At 38.9% G+C, this 18,194-nt stretch overlaps 1 protein-coding gene across 1 annotated transcript in view; it reads right to left on the minus strand.

Annotated features, from left to right (window-relative positions):
- COL4A6 (collagen type IV alpha 6 chain) overlaps positions 1-18,194 on the minus strand; it is a 438,122-nt gene that overhangs the window by 162,656 nt on the left and 257,272 nt on the right. The gene's annotated exons all lie outside the window — the stretch shown is intronic.

The following is an 18,194-nucleotide window of genomic DNA, read 5'->3' on the forward strand; positions in this document are numbered from 1 at the left end:
TGTGATTTCTAAGTATCTTTTTAAAAAATCTTTATTGTTGAGAGTATTACAGATGTCCTCCTGCTTTTTTCTCCCATTGCCCCCCTCCACCCAGTTTCTGCCCTGCCCTAAGCCTTCAAATGGGGGAACATACTCTTTTCCCCCTGTCTCTAATCTTGCTGGTTGGAGTAAAGATATTACAGCTGAAACTAGAGCGACCATTTTGGATCATAAGTTGGAAATTATATGTTGAGAATGATAGAGCAACAAGACAAAAAGACTCTTGTTATCATGGAGCTACCATACAAGTCCTCAACTGCCTATATGGACTTCTATATCATCTCAGGCTTTGAGTTTTTCATTTCTAGAAGTTCTATTTGGGTCTTTTTACTGTCTTCCATATCTTTAGTTAGCATGCTTAATTTTTCCTCTAGCTTCTTAAACATATGGAAAAGAGTTATAATAACTGATTAAAAGCCTTTGTCTACTAATCTTATCATTTTTATTATTTCTGGCTTGGTTTTGTTTGACTGACTTCCCCCCCCCCTTATTATGGGTTGCATTTTCCATCTTTTTAATGCTTGGTAGTTTTTAATTGGATATCAGATGTGAATTTTATCTTGTTGGATGATGGATATTTTGTATTTCTATAAATAGTCTTGGGCTTTATTCTGGAACACAGTTAAGTTACTTGAGAACAGTTTGATCCTTTCAAAGCTTGTTTTTAAACTTCATTAGGCAAGTCTAGAGCAGCCCTGAATGTAGGACTAATTTGGCACTGCTCATGAAGCAAGACCCTTTTGAGTATGCTGATGCTCTGTGAATTTAGATTTTCAATTCTGGCTAGTGGGAATAGGCACTCTTCCTAGTCTTGCGTGATCTCTAAGGATTGTTTCTCCTGCTCATTTTGGGTAGTGATTTTCCAGGCCTTATATATGCATGTTGATAAGTATTCAGCAGAATATTTAAGGAGGATTCTGCAAATTTCCAGAGTTCTCTTTCTTTTTCAACTATTTCCTCCAGTACTCTGTCCTGCTAATTCTAGCTGCCTTGACTTTCCCAACTTTTGGCTCCTTCTCCTAACCCACCTGGCCCTGCCTGGGTTTCCACTTCCTTCATCACTGCCTGAAAACTCTCTCCAGGCAGTAAACTGGGACAATCATAGGGCTCACCTTGTTTGTTTCCTGTATTTCAGAGATTGCTATTCTTTGTTGCCTGCTGTCCAATGTCTGAAGACTATTGTTTTCATTTTGTCTGGTATTTCACTTGTTTTAGGCAGGAGGGTAAATTTGGTCCCTGTTACTACATCTTGGCCAGAACTATGGACTTTTAGATCAGAGGTAAATAAATGGCTGTATTGTGTAACCCACTGTTATTTTGGGTTTTCTGTAATTTGCAACCAAGTCTAATCTTAACATATATAGAGCTGATCCTTTATTTTTTTAGACCAGTTTCTGACTTTAATATAGAGAAGCTAAGATTTTTAGAATATCCAGAGGCTTGAATAGCAACCTAGTAAGGTCAAATACCTGGATGAAAACTGAAAGCTCTCTCATTTCCCATGAGAAGAGTGGTGCGTAAGTAGCCAAATCAATTCCAGCTGCTGCCAGGTGGCAAAATAAAGTACATTTTTTTACTGAGATTATTTTCTCCTTCATTCAGACAGTATAGTTGGAGATAAACTTACTAAATAAACTTTCCTTGAACACCTACTATAGTCTAGGCTCTAGGCTATGTTCTATGGATACAAATATGTATATGCTGGGACAGAAGTCTCCACCAATAGTTCATCATTTAGATAAGAAACCCTTTATTTAGATAAAATCTTTTGTCATGAGAATAGCCCATGAATTTGGCTAAGAGGCTTAGTGCCAGCTTTTTTTAAAAAATAAATGTCATCTTTTATTTTTTTTCTTTTATTTAGGGAAAATACCTTTTCAACCCATGTTTTCACAGTGAACCATATAATGTATACTCTCAGTAATAGAGTAATTTATATTTTCAGCATAAAGAAGCTTCTTCTGAGTTATAATATTCACATAAGCTGAAAGCTTTACCGATTTTAATGTAGAGGAGAAATAAATTGGGCACCATCCTAACCAAATGATTAAGCTTAACATTACCAATGATGGAAAAAAAAATTATATCATGTTCCTACTGATGTGAGACACTAAGAAGGACATCGCGTTGTAGTAAACAAAAATGCTTAACCTTAATTTATTAATGAGAAATAATCAGACAAATCCAATTGAGACACATTCTATAAAACAACTGGCCTGAACGCTTCAAAAAAGTTGATGTCATAAAAACACAAACAAACAAACAAAAAAAGATGAGGTCTGAAGTTCTAGATTAAATGAGACCAAAGAGACTGATAATTAATGCAATGTATAATATTTTATAAGAGTCTGCATTAAAAAAAACTCAAAGCTACGAGGACATTTTTGATACATTTGGGAAGTGTGAATGCAGAAGTTATACCTATACATTGTATCAGTGTTATACTTACTGAGTGTGTTGACTATACTGTAGTTATGTAGGAGAGTGCCCTTGTATTCAGAATATTCTTATTCAAGTATTTAGAGGTGAAGAGTCAAAGTATCTGCAACTAACTTTTATATAGTTCATAAAAATAAATAAAGTAATAAAACAAATATGAACAATATTGAGAATTGATATATTTAAGTGAAGGATATGTATGGACGATCATTGTTCTATTCTTCTAACTTTTATGAAGATCTGAAAATGTTCAAAATAGAAAGCTGGCGGGAAAATGAAAAGCTTGTGACAAGTACAACAGAGTTTCTCTAATCCCTACTATAGGTGTTAGCTTTGGCTTTACTGAGAGATTTCACTGGCGGACAGACCAGGACTTGCAGGCAGTAGTAACCAGAGCTCCCTTGTTCCTCTGGGCCTTTCTTTAAGTTGTCCCATTGTCTGGAATATCCTAAACCATTATTTTGTATACCCATCTCCCTCCCTTCTTCATGGATTAAGACCACGCCCCCTGAATAATACCCATATTTTCTCACTGAATTTATATAAACTCAGGAAAGGAATAGAGTCAAAGATAGTATTCTGCTTCTGTGGTGTGCTGGAACTGGTATGCACTGGTTTGTACTGGCTAGCACTGGTTTACAGCAGTCCATCACATTGGTAGTTTGAAATCATCCCTAGTGGGAATATTTACAACATGGACACCTGCACATGCTACAAATCAGGGTCCCTCTCTCCCCTCTCCCAGAGTCAGTGGTTAAACATTTACCAGAACACTACTGACTTTAATTCTTAACCTGTGAGAGGTGTCCTGCAGACCTTATAATTGTTTTACAGCCTTTTGAAAGGATTCTGAAGTTATCTGACAATTGCTAACCAAATATCCTATAGAATGTTCCCTGGTGGTCTCTATTTAGTCCAAGAGTAGGCTTTGACTATACTCAAGATGTAGGTAGAATAAAGGTAGTCTACCTACTTTTAGAAAAAAAAAAGTTGGCTATACTCTTATCAAAAAGGCTTTTTACCGGGTGGCAAGTTAATGGAGTGGAAAAGAGTGCTAGACCAAGAGGCAAACAGCCCTGTCACTTAGTGACAGTATAAACTTAGCCAAGGCAATTAACTTCTCTGAGCCACAATTTTCTCATCTATAAAATGGGAGCATTTATAGAAGTACTTATCTCATAGAGTTGCTATTAGGTGGTATGGTATTTTAAAATTGAGACAAGTAATACATCATACATAATCATCAGCACTAATGTTTAATAAATGTTTACTAATTTATTTAGACATATAATCTTACTTAGACTTTACACAATTCTATAAATTTGGACTTATTGTTTACTCCCAATATTAGAACCGTTTCCAAAGCAATGTAGTATGCACCTAATAAATGTTTTTTACTGTAACCCCTTGTATTTCTGAATAATTGATTTAGTCTGCATAACAACCTGGTGAACAAGCAAGGTAAGTGTTTATAGCCTTAACTATACTTTAAATTAAGTTATCTTGCTAATAAACAGCAGAGCAAGGAGTAGAATTTACACCCTTTGAACTTCCAGTTTAGTGTTCTGCTTCCTGTGTTACATTGGTCATGACACTACCTATTTCCCATTCTCATTTTTTTTGAGTCTAGGGTGACCAATTCATCTCAGTTTGCACAGGAATTTTCATTTTAACCATGTCTTGGGAAACTCCTTAGCCCTAAGTAAACCAAGATGATTGATTACCTAACTTGAGTTTGCCCTCTCATATATAGAATAGACTCAGGCCTCTTCCTAAGAAAACCTACCTGGCTCTGCTACCTGTCACCTCATTCCTTCAGCTCTCATGAACACATTTTGAAGAATAATTTGTTTTTTTAAAAATTAATGTTAAGGAGAGAGAGAGGAAGAGAGAGAAGCAGAGACAGAGATAAAGAAACAGAAGAACATTGATCAGTTGCCTCGTGCACCTGCCCAGACCAAGGGTGGAACCTGCAACCTGGGCATGTACCCTGAGTAGGAATTGAACCCACAATCTTTCGGTGCACCAGATGACATTCTAACTGAACCATACTGGCCAGGGAAAAATGCTTTCTCATTTTTGTGGGCTCTTCTTGTTTTGTCTGTCCAATATTTCCCCCATAATTTTACCTCTTGGTGATAACCACTGGTAACTTTCTAGTGTATGTTCTTTCAGTCTTTTTTAAAAGTTGGATAAGTATGGTTATTATGATCATTACAAATTGTGATCATCCTGTATAAATACTTGTTTCTCATAATTCTGACAACATTATATCATAAGCATTTTTCCAAGTCATTAAACATTTTTCAAAGAAACATCATGTTAGTAACTACAAGATATTGCACTATTAGGGATATACCATATATATATTTTTAATTTAAACATTTCCCTATTGTAGGACATTTAGGCTCTTACTATTTTTATTTTTATCCTCACCCAAGGACATTTTTCATTTTTTGTTCAGATAGAGTGGGAGGGAGAGAGAGGAAGAGACAGAGAGAGAAAAACATCGACATGAAAGGGACATGTCGAGTGGCTGCCACCCACACGACCAACCAGAGCCGGGGACAAACTGCAACCGAGATACGTGCCCTTAGCAAGAACCAAACCCAAGTCTCTCTGCAGCATGATGCTCTAACCACTGAGCCAAACCGCCCAGGGTAGGCTCTTCCTATTTTTTAAATATTAAAAATAGGGCTCTGATGAATACTTTAATACATTAATATTTCCGTACTGCTTTATTTCTCTCAATTAAATTTATAAGAGTGAAATTACTGTGTCAAAGGATCTGAAAATTTTTAAGGCAATTGATACATACTACCAAAATGCAGAGATGATTAATTAGGAAAGAAAATTGCCAGTATTAATTTTGGAGATACATTTGGAAATGATTTGAAAAATATTTGGGTGATTGTGGCCCTTCATTTTATAAATGGCTCTGTGGAGAGAGCTTAGATTAGTTTGGAAAGCACTTTAAAGTTAAAATCTAAGAAGGTGAAAAAATGTTAATAAAATGTTTCATCCACAGAACTATGAGCTGGAAGATTGTGGCAGGCAGGACCAGAGAGAGGGTGAGTGTGTGAGAGAGTGTGAGTGGATGTGAAGGTGGACGACCAAACTTGTGCAGTGCAAAGGCTCGGAGCAGAAGGTTCCTGTGCTGTGGACTGGAGTAGCCAGCTACCACAGTAAGCAGCCCTTCAGGGAGCTTCACCCTGTGCAGCAGGGAGGTCCCACCATTTTGGAAGATTCCGGGTGTTCCCTGGGAGAAGGCAGTGGGATCAGCTAGGGCCTAAGCAACCTGAGCCCACCAGCACACCTGGCACCATCGGACCAGTGGACACTGTGTGTCAACACAGACTGGTGTACAGTAGTGGAGCTTCCAAGATGCTGGTAGTAGAGGCTGGGGACAGCCAGGAACCCAGCACCATCCCGCACAGTAGCAGCCCAATCAGAGTGGAGATACACCCCAAGAAAAAGAGGCTGGGGAGCAGAAATCCATCCCCAGGCAACAGGAGCACAGACCAGCAGCTGAAACCCATCCCCCAAATCTACAGCAAAAGCTCAGCAGGAGTTGAGCCCCACAGGGCAGCAGCACTCCCCAGTCGCCAGCAGCGGGACCTGGGGCTATACAGAGGCCTGTGCTGTCCAGTAGCTCACAAGTGCAGTGGGAAGCCTGAGTCCCAGAGAGACTGCTGTGATCCAGCTGCCAGCCCTCAGAAACTGCAGGACGCAGGGGCACCAGAGAGGCCTGTGCAACCTAGCAGGGACTGTGCCATTCAGTTACCCGTGGGACCTGCAAGGTGATGAACCACCAGAAAGGACTGTCCGACCCAGCAGGGACTGCGCGATATTGTTACCGATGGGGCCTGTGGGGTGCTGAAGCACCAGAGAGGACTGTAGGACTCACCAGGGACTATGCCATACAGTTACGCTCAGGACCAGCGGGGTGCTGAAGCACCAGAGAGGCCACTGTTACCCAGAAGCCCATAACATATGCACAGAGCTGGGTCCCCAAAGGGATTGTGTGATCCAGATACCCACAGGACCTGCAGGGTGCAGGGGCACCAAAAAGGCCTGAGCAACCCAGCTGCGCATAAGATAGGCTTAGAGGATGTGAAAATGGAGGTGGAGTGAATAGAAGCTACACAGACAATTTCCCAGAACTAAATGGGAATTACAATTAAAATGAAGACAAATCCTCAGAAAAAAGCAACAGAAAATCAGCAAGACAGGACCATATAACCAGGGACACTGGTAGAATCTGTGGAGTCACAAGAGGGTGGCAGGCTGGAAACACAAGGACGGCAGCAGTCTTAGCTGTGAGCAGCACCCTTAGAGAATAAAGACCAAGCCTGCTCCACAACACAGAGAGCAGGGACAGAGTGTTAAAATAGCCAAAGTCATTCACCTGGGGGCTACGGCAGAGGGAGGACAGACTGGGCTGAAATTCTGTGAAGACACCTGGGATTTGGAGGGCACGCAGAGTTTTTGCTGACTTGAGTCCAAAAGAAAGGTGGCCAGTGCACTCCTTCCCTGAGCTGTGGTGAAAAGCAGCAGCACCCCCACACCTGAGATTCAGCCTTTCCCAGGTGAGGCAAAGAAATGCAAATTGAGGCTCATTAACAACCAGCAATGATCCCACCCTCTGGAAATCCTCTTATGCAGAAGACCAGGGTGACATTCCAAGGCACTGAGTAACTGAGACTACCAACCTCCAGGAAAAAGCTGGACATTAACTGAACCTTTCCTGGGCTTGCAAATCTACCCAGGAAAGTAAGACTTGACAGTGGTGTTTAATGTGGGCCCACCCAGACTCACCAAAACAAAGCAGAGGGAGCCAGAAACAGCAGAACACCAACACCCACAGGAAAAATTTGGCAGGCTCTAAAACACACAGAGATAGCCAAAATGGTGAAACAAATAAATCCCAAAAGAAAGAACAAGAGAACTCTATCGAAGATGAGATCAATTAAATGCAGCTAAGCAAATTATCAGAGGTAGAGTTCAGAGCCATGACCTTGAGGAAGCTCAACAGCATGAGTAAGGACATCAGCATTAAGAGTAAAGATATAGAAACAATGAAAACCAACCAAGTGGAAATGAAGAATGACACAGCAGAAATTAAGAACACATTGGAAGGACTAACCAGCAGAGTAGAGGAAGCTGAGGACCAGATCAGTGAATTAGAAGATAGGGTAGAAAAAAATCAACCAATCAGAAGACCAAAAGGAAAAAATAATTTAAAAAACAGAAAGATAGCTTACGAGAACTGTGAAACAACTGGAAACATAATAACATTTGCATCATAGGAGTCCCCGAAGAGAAAGAAAATGGGCAAGGGTTAGAGAATATTTTTGAAGAAATAGTGACAGAAAACTTTCCTAACTTGGTGAAGGAAGAAAGCATTCAATTTGAAGAAGCAGAAAGAGCCCCAAATAGGAAGAACACAAATAGGCCCACACCAAGACATAGTAATTAAAATGCTAAAACTTAAAGACAAAGAGAGAATCCTAAAGACAGCAAGAGATAAGCAACAGGAGATAAGCAAAAGGAAACCCCATAAGGCTCTCAGCGGACTTCTCAACAGAAACACTACAGGCCAGAAGAAAGTGGCATGAAGTAATCAAGGTCATGAAAAACAAAAACCAGAATCCAAGACTACTCCATCCAGCAAGGCTCTCATTCAAAATAGAAGGTAAAATAAAGAGCTTCCCAGAAAACAAATAAATAAATAAATAAAAGGTGAAGGGAATATACTAACACCAAAACAGCACTGCAAGATATGATAAAAGGACTGTTGTAATTAGTAGAAGAAATAGGAAGAAAAATAGAACCAAACTAAACAAAAATGGCAATAAATAAGTACATAACAATTATCACCTTAAATGTGAATGGTTTGAATGCTTCTATAAAAAGACACGGGTAGCTGACTGGATAAGAAAGCATGACTCACATATATGTTGTTTACAAGAAACCCACCTCACAATAAAAGATTCACATAGGTTGAAAGTGACGGGATGGAAAAAATCTTTCAAGCAAATGAAAAGAAAAAAAAAAAAAAGCTAGTGTAGCAATACTCATATCTCATAAAGTAGATTTCAAAATGAAGGGTACTACACAATATTGAAAGGATCTATCCAACAGGAAGATATAACATTGTTAAACATATATGAACCAATATAAAAGCACCAAAATATATTTAAAATCTTTTGGAGGACTTCAAGAGCAATATAATTATAGCAGGAGACTTCAATATCCCGCTGATATCACTGGACAAATCTTCTAGAAAAAAATTAACAAGGAAACACAGAATCTAAATGAAGCTAAGATCAAATGGATTTCATAGATATTACACCCCAAAACTGCAAAATTCACATTCTTCTCAAGTGCACATGGGACATTCTCAAAGATAGACCACATGTTAGGGCACAAACTAAGTCTCTACAATTTCCAGAACATTGAAATCAGATTAAGCATCTTCTCAGATCACAAGAGCATAAAACTACAAGTCAATTGCAACAAGAACATGCAAAGACATTTGAAAACATGGAGGCTAAATAGCATGTTAGTGAACAATAAATGGATTATCGAGGAGATCAAGGAAGAATTTAAAAACATCCTGGAAACAAATGAAAATGAAGACACAACAACACAAATTCTATGGGAAGCAGTGAAAGCAGTTCTGAGAGGGAAGATCATAGCACTGCAGGCCTGCCTGAAGAAACAAGAAAAATTTCTAATAGACTACCTAACCTCACAACTTATAGATCTAGAAAACAACAAAAAGAAAACCCCAGAGCAAGAGAGTAGAAGGAAGGAAATAGTAAAGATCAGAGCAGAAATAAATGACATGGAGACCAAAAAAGCAATTCCAAGGATCAACAAAACAAAGAGCTGGTTCTTTGAAAAGATAAACAAGATTGATGGACCCTTAGCTAGACTCACCAAGAAACAAAAAGAAAAAACCCAAATACACAAAATCAGAAATGAAAGAGGAGAAATAGTAACTGACACAACAGAAATACAAAGGATTGTTAACAAATGTTATGAACAATTATACGGCAACAAATTCGACAATCTAAGCAAAATGGGAAAATTTCTAGAAACACATAGTCCCCCAAAACTGAACTGGACAAAGACAGAAAACTTGAACAGACCAATAACAACAGAAGGACTTGAATATGTAATCAAGACTCTCCCAGCAAATAAATGCCCAGCTCCAGACGTCTTCACTGGGGAATTTTACCGAACATTCAAAGAAGAACTAATACCCATTCTCCTCAAACTATCTAAAAATTTAAGAAGGAACACTTATAAACTCATTTTATGAAGCCAGCATAATTCTCATCCCCAAACCAAAAAAAGACACTACAAAGAAAGAAAACTACAGACCAATATCCCTGATGAACATAGATGCCAAAATCTTGAACAAAATACAAGCAAATTGAATCCAGCAATAAATCAAAAAAGTATTCACTATGACTAAGTGGGATTCATTCCAGGGATGCAAGGCTGGTACAATATTCACAAATCAATAAATGTGATACACCACATAAACAAAATGAAAGATAAAAATTATAAGATCATATCAACAGATGCTGAAAATGCATTCGACAAAATCTAGTGCCCATTTCTGATAAAAACGCTCGGCAATCCAGAATAGGGTTCATATCTTAACATAATAAAGGCCATATATGAAAGACCTAGAGCTAACATCATACTCAATGGGCAGAAACTAAAAACATTTCCCTTAAGAACAGGAACAAGACAAGGATGCCCACACTCACCACTCTTACTTAACAAAGTACTGAAAGTCTTACCTTCAGCAATCAGACAGGAAGAAAAAAATAAAAGGGATCCAAATTGGAATTAGGAAGTGAAACTGTCATTATTCGCAGATGACATGATACTATATGTAGAAAAACCCAAAGACTCCATCAAAACTTTACTAGACTTAATACATGAATTGGGCAACGTAGCAGGATACAAAATTAACATCAAGAAAGCAATGGCATTTTTATACACCCATGATGAACTCACAGAAAAAGAAACTAAAAAAATAATCCCATTTACCATCGCAGCAAAAAAATTAACATACCTAGGAATAAAATTAACCAGAAAAAAAAAGGACCTATTCACAGAAAACTACACATGATTGAAAAAAGGAATAGAGGAAGATAGAGGAAAGTAGAAGCACATACATATTCATGGATTAAAAGAATTTACATCATTATAATGTCCATACTACCCAATGTAATCTATAGATTCTAATGGAATACCCATCGAAATACCAATGACATACTTCACAGAGCTAGAACAAATATTTCAAAAGTTCATATGGAATAAAAAAAAAAAACTTCGAATAGCCACAGCAATCTTGAAAAAGAAGAACAAAGGTTGAGGGATCACATTACCAGATTTTAGGGTATGCTACAAAGCCACTGTAATCAAAACAGCCTGGTATTGGTAAAAGAACAGACATATAGACCAGTGAAAGAGAGCAGAGAACCTGAAAATTGACCCAAGGCAATATGCTCAATTGATATTACACAAAGGTGGCAAGAGCATATAGTGGAGTAAGGACAGCCTCTTTAATAAATGGTGTTTGGAAAATTGGACAGCTACATGAAAAAAATGAAACTAGACCATCAACTTACACCCAACGCAAGAATAAACTCAACATGGATAAAATACTTAAATGAATCCATATAAATTCTAGAAGAAAATGTAGGCAACACAATTTCAGGCACATACCCAGCAGAATTTTCACTGATACATCATCTAAGGCAACAGAAACAAAGGAGAAATGAACACATGGGACTACATCAAACTCAAATCTTCTGCACAGCAAAAGATACAATCATCAAAATGGAAAGGCAACCCACTGTATGACAGAGAATAATATCCAATGATATATCAGATAAGGGGTTAATTTCCAATATATATATATACAGTGCTCACACAACTCAACCAAAGGAAGACAAGGAACCCAATTAAAAAGTGTGCAGAGGAAATAAGAGACACCTCTCCAAACAGGACATACAAATGGCTAAGAGACATATGAAGAAAGGCTCAATATCACTAATCATCAGAGAAATGCAGATTAAAACAACAATGAGGTATCACCTCACACCTGTCAGAATGGCTGCCATCAACAAACCATCAAACAACAAGTGTTGGTGAGGGTGTGGAGAAAAGGGGACTCTAGTACACTGCTGGAGGGAATGCAGACTGGTGCAGCCACTATGGAAAACAATATGGTGTTACCTCAAAAAATTAAAAATTGAACTTCCATTTGACCCAGTGATCTCACTTCTAGAAATATACCCTAAGAAGCCTGAAACACCAATCAGAAAGAATATATGTACCCCTATGTTCATAGCAGCACTATTTACAATAGCTAAGATCTGGAAACAGCCCAAGTGTCCATCAGTAGACGAATGGATAAAAAAGTTGTGGTACCTATACAAAATGGAGTACTATGCAGCTGTAAGAAAGAAAGGTCTCTTATCCTTTGAGATGACATGGAGGGACCTGGAAAGTATTATACTAAACAAAACAGGCCATACAGAGAAAGACAAGTATCATATGATCTCACTTATTTGTGCAATATAATGAACATAATGGTCTGAGGCATGGGGTAATCTCTGAGACGTGGAAGTGGGGTACAGACTGACAATCCCCAGAAGAGGGGGTTGTGGGGGAAATATAAACCACAGACTTAAATGCATGTATGCATGAACAATGGACATGAACAACAAAGCTCGGGACAGGGCAGGGAGGGAGAGGGAGGGGAGAATCAGTGGAGGAAACAGGAGAAACATCTGTAACAAAATGAATAAATTAATTTTAAAAAGACTAATTTTACATGATCCCACTTATATGTGGAATCTAATGAACAAAATAAATTGATGAATAGAAATAAAACTAGAGACATGGAAAGATGAACAGACTGACAAATATCAGAGTGAACGAGGTAAAGAAGAGGGAAGAGATAAACCAAAGAACTTATGTCCACATATGCATAACCTATGTACGCAAACAATAAAGTGGTGAAGGCCTGGAGTTGGGTGGGAACTGGTTGGTGGGGGGAGCACTTGGAAAATGGTGGGGACAACTGTAAAAAATCTCAACAATAATTCACAAATCAATAAATGGGATTCACTACATAAACAAAATGAGAGATAAAAACCATATGATCATATCAGTAAATGCTGAAAATGCATTCAACAAAATCCAGCACCGATTTCTGATAAAAACACTCAGCAATGTGGGAATAGAAGGATCATATCTCAATGTAATAAAGGCCATATATAAAAAACCTATAGCCAACATAATACTCACTAAGAAAACACTAAAACCATTTTCTTAATGAACAGGAACAAGACAGGGATGCTCACTTTTGCCACTCTTAACATAATACTGGAAGTGTAGCCACAAAAATCAGAGAAGAAGGGAAAATGAAGGGGGTCCAAATTGAAAAGGAGAAAGTAAAACTCATTATTTGCAGATGACATAATACTGCACATAGAAAACCCTAAAGACTCCATCAAAAACCTACTAGAGCTAATAAATGAATTTGGCAAAGTACCAAGATACAAAATTACCATCAAGAAATTGACGGTATTCTTATATAATAATTAACTCACAGAAAAATAAACTAAAAAAATTCCCATTTACCATTGCACCAAAAAAAAAACTAAGATACCTAGGAATAAACTTAACCAAAGTAGTAAAGGACCTGTTCTTAAAAAAGTATATGACATTGAAATAATAAATAGAGGAAGATATTAAAAAGTAAGAATATACATTGTTCATGGATTGGAAGAATCAACATCACTAAAATATCCACTCCAAACAGGACATACAAATGACTAAGAGACATATGAAGAAATGCTCAACATCACTAATCATCAGAGAGATGCAAATTAAACAACAATGAGGTATCACCTCACGACTATCAGAATGGCCACCATCAACAAATCATCAAACAAATGTTGGTGAGGGTGTGGAGAAAAGGGGAATCTAGTACACTGCTGATGGGAATGCAGACTGGTGCAGCCACTATGGAAAACAATATGGTGTTACCTCAAAAAATTAAAAATTGAACTGCCATTTGACCCAGTGATCCCACTTCTAGGAATAAACCCTAAGAAGCCTGAAACACCAATCAGAAAGAATATACGTACCCCCATGTTTGTAGCAGCACTATTTATAATAGCTGAGATCTAAAAACAGCCCAAATGTCTATCAGTAGATGAATGGATAAAAAAGCTGTGGTACATATACAAAATGGAGTACTATGCAGCTGTAAGAAAGAAAGATCTCTTATCCTTTGAGGCAACACAGAAGGACCTGGAAGGTATTATCCTAAGTGAAACAAGTCAAGCAGAAAAAGATAAATACCACATGATCTCACTTATTTGTGGAATGTAATAAACATAACAGTCTGAGGAACAGGTAGACCCATAGACGTGGAAGTAGGGTACAGACTGACAAGCCTCAGAAAAGGGGGTGGTGGTTGGAGGGAAAAGATAAACCACATAACTTACTTATATGCATGTACACATAACCAATGGACATGGACGACAGGGCTGGGGACGGGGGCAGGGGGATGGAGAGGAGGGTGTCAATGGGTGGAAAAGTAGAAACAGCTGTAACAAAAATAAACTTAAAAAATAAATTACTTTAAAAAATAAAAATAAAATATCCATTCTACCCAAAGAAATCTATAGATTCAGTGCAATCCCCATTAATATACCAACATCATATTTCATGGAACTAGATTAAATACTCCAAAAGATTATGGAACCAAAAAAGATCCCAAATAGCAACAGCAATCTTGGAAAAGAAGAACAAAGTAGGAGGGATCCCAATAGCAGATATCAGGTTATACTATAAAGCCATTGTAATCAAAACAGCCTGGCGCTGGCACAAAAACAGGCATATAGATCAATGTAACAGGACAGAGAACCGATAAGTTGACCCAAGATATTATGTTCAATTAATATTTGACAAAGGTGGCAGGAACATACAGTGCAGTAAAGACAGTGTCTTTAATAAATGGGGTTGGTAAAACTGGACAGGTACATGTAAAAAATGAAACTAGATGACAAACTTACACCATATGCAAACATAAAGTCAAAATGGATAAAAGACTTAAATGTGACTCATGAATTCATAAAAATCCTAGAACAAAATGTAGGCAACAAAATTTCAGACATCAGAATTTTCACTGATACAATACCTAAGGCAAGAAAAACAAAGAAAAATGAACACATGGGACTACATCAAACTAAAAAGCTTCTGCACAGCAAAAGAAACAAGTACCAAAATAGAAAGGGAACCCACTATATTAGAGAGCATAACTGCCAATGATAAATCAGCTAAAGGGTTAAATTCCAAAATATATAGAATATTCATACAACTCAGCCAAAAGACAAAGAATCCAATTTAAAAATGGGCAGAGGACCTAAACAGTTACCTCTCCATAAAGGACATACAATGGCCAAGCGACATATAAAGAAATGCTCAACATCACTAATAATCAGAGAGATGCAAATTAAAATGATTATGAGATATCACCCCACACCTGTCAGAATGGCCACCATCAACAAACCACCAAACAACAAGTGCTGGCGAGGATGTGGACAAAAGGGGACTCTAGGGCACTGCTGGTGGAACTGCAGACTGGTGCAGCCACTATGGAAAACAATACAGTGTTTCTTCAAAAAATTAAAAATTGAACTGCCCTTTGATCCAGTGATCTCACTCCTAGGAATATACCCTAGGAAGCCTGAAACACCAATCAGAAAGAATATATGTACCCCTACGTTCACAGCAACACTATTTATAATTGCTGAGATCTGGAAACAGCCCACGTATCCATCAGTACATGAGTGGATAAAAAAGATGTGGTTCATGTACACAGTGGAATACTATGCAGCTGTAAGAAAGAAAGATCTCATCTTTTGAGATGAGATAGAGGGTCCTGGAGAGTGTTATGTTAAATAAAATAAGCCAATCAGAGAAAGATAAATATCACATGATCTCACTTATTTGTGGAATATAGTGAACAAAACAAAATGATGAACAGAATGGAACCAGAGACATAGAAGTAGGGTTCAGTCTGACAAACCTCAGAAGAGGGGGCTGGAGGGTGGAAAAAGTCAGACCACAGAATTTATATGTATGTATTTATAACAAATGGACATAGACAACTATGCTGGGGCATGGGCAGGATCAGGAGGCGGGTGTCAATGAAGGAAAAAGGAGAACCATTTGTAACAAAATAAATTATTCAATTAAAAAAAAACATGCGAGACCAAAATAAAACAAGTCCTAAAAGGATGTAACAGATCCCAGATGGCGGCGGGCAGGACTGGATGGAGGGTGAGTGTGTGAGAGAATGAACTAGTGTGTGAGAGAGTGTGAGTGAACGTGAAGGTGGACAGCCAAACCAGAGCAGTGCAGAGCCACAGACCAGAAAGTTCCTGTGCTGTGGATGAGAGCAGCTGGCTACCTTGGTAAGCAGCCTTTCAGGGCACTTCTCCCTGTGCTACAGGGAGGTCCCACCATTTTGGAACATCCCGGGTCTTCCCTGGGAGGAGGCAGTGGGAGCGGCTAGAGCCCAGCAACCTGAGCCCACCAGCACACCTGGCACCATGGGACCAGTGGACACTCTGTGTCAACACAAACTGGTACACAGTAGTGGATCTCCAAAGGTGCTGGTCACAGTAGTCTCAGACAGCCCTGAGCCCAGCACCATCCCCCATAGTAGCAGCCCGATCAGAGTGGAGATATACCCCCAGCAACAGAGGGTGGGGAGCAGACATCCATCCCTAGGCAACAGAAGCACAGACCAGCAGCATTCAGTCCATTTACATTTAAGGTGATTATTGATATGCACTAATTTATTGCCATTTGTGTTTAGTTTGGCTATATTTTTATTCCTATTTCTTCTAATTACAGCAGTCCTTTTAACATTTCTTGCAGTGCTGGTTTGGTGCTAATGTATTCCCTTAGCCTTTTTTTTTTTTTGGTCTGGGAAGCGCTTTATTTGACCTTCTATTTTGAATGACAGCCTTGCTGGGTAGAGTAGTCTTGGATTCACATCCTTGTTTTTCATGACCTTGATTACTTCATGCCATTCTTTTCTGGCCTGTAGTGTTTGTTTTGAAAAGTCAGATGAGAGCCTTATGGGGTTTCCTTTGTAGGTAACCTGTTGCTTATCTCTTGCTGCTTTTAGGATTCTCTCTTTGTCTTGAATTTTTGGCATTTTAATTACTATGTGTCTTGGTGTGGTCTGTTTGGGTTCTTACTTGGGGCTCTCTGTGCTTCTTGAACTTGAATGCCTTCTTCCTTCACCAAATTAGGGAAGTTTTATGTCACTATTTCTTCGAATATATTCTCTAACCCTAGTTCCTTTTCTTCTTCAGGGACTCCTATGATGCGAATATTATTACGTTTCCAGTTGTCCTACAGTTTTCTTAAGCTGTCTTCCTATTTTGTAATTGTTTTTTCCTTTTGGTTTTCTGATTGGTTGATTTTTTTCTACCCTGTCTTCTAATTCACTGATCCTGTCCTCAGTTTCCTCTACTCTGTTGTTTAAACCTTCCAATGTGTTCTTTATTTCTGATATGTCATTCTTGATTTCTTCTTGGTGGTTTTTATTTCCAATTGGTTGATTTTCAACATCTCTATGTCCTTACTCATTCTGTTGATCTTCCTCAAGATCATGGCTCTGAATTCTTGCTCTGTTAACTTGCCTAACTGCTCCACATTTATCTCATCTTCAGTAGAGGTCTCTTGTTCTTTCATTTGGCTTTTGTTTCTGTGTTTTACCATTTTGGCTATCACAGTGGGCTTTGGAGCCTGCTAAATTTTTTCTGTGGGTGTTGGTGTTCTGCTGTTTGTGGCTCCCTCTCCTGGGTTTGGATGAGCGAGGGAGGACACAGTTTAAACACCACTCTCAAGTATTACTTTCCTGGTTAGAGTTACTAGCCCAGGAATGGTACAGCTATCCTCTAGCTTTTTGCCTGGAGGCTATCAATACTGGTTACTTGAAGAGTTTTGGGTTGTCAGTTGAGTGAAAAACTCCCTCAGGTGCTCAGCATAAGGGTATTTCATGACGGTGGGGCAGATGCTGGTTGTTAGTGAGCCTCAATTTGCATTTCAGTGGCCCACCTGGGTGGGGTTGAATCTCTGAAGGAGGGGCCGCTGCCTCTCCCCAGAGCCCTGAGAAGGAGCAATATGGCCATCGTCCTGTGTGGCTGCAACTCAGCAAAAGCTCTGAGCCCCCTCCAAATCCAGAGTGTCCCCACACAGTTTCCATCCAGACTGCCTTCCCTCTGCTGGAGCCCGAGGTGAGTGGCTGTGGCGATTTTAGCCTTTATCCCGGCTCTGCGTTGTGGAGCCGCTTGGGAGTTTAACCTAACGGCGCTGCTCACAGCTAAAGCTGCTGCTGTCTGTGGGCTCCCAGCTCCCCTCTCACGCCTCTGCAATCTTACCAGTATCGAGTCATTGTTCCTGGTTATATGATCCTCACCAGCTGCTTTTCTGTTGCTTTTTCCCGTTGATATGTCTGTTTTTTAGTTGTAATTCCAGTTTCGTCCTGGGAGACGGTCTGTGTAGCTTGCATTCACTCCACCACCATTTTGGAATCTCCCTATACTCTTGTATTGAATAAAACTCTATACAAGGGAAGACCAAGATGC

This window comes from Molossus molossus, unplaced genomic scaffold, assembly GCF_014108415.1.
Source record: "Molossus molossus isolate mMolMol1 unplaced genomic scaffold, mMolMol1.p scaffold_m16_p_2, whole genome shotgun sequence".
Lineage (NCBI taxonomy): Eukaryota > Metazoa > Chordata > Mammalia > Chiroptera > Molossidae > Molossus > Molossus molossus.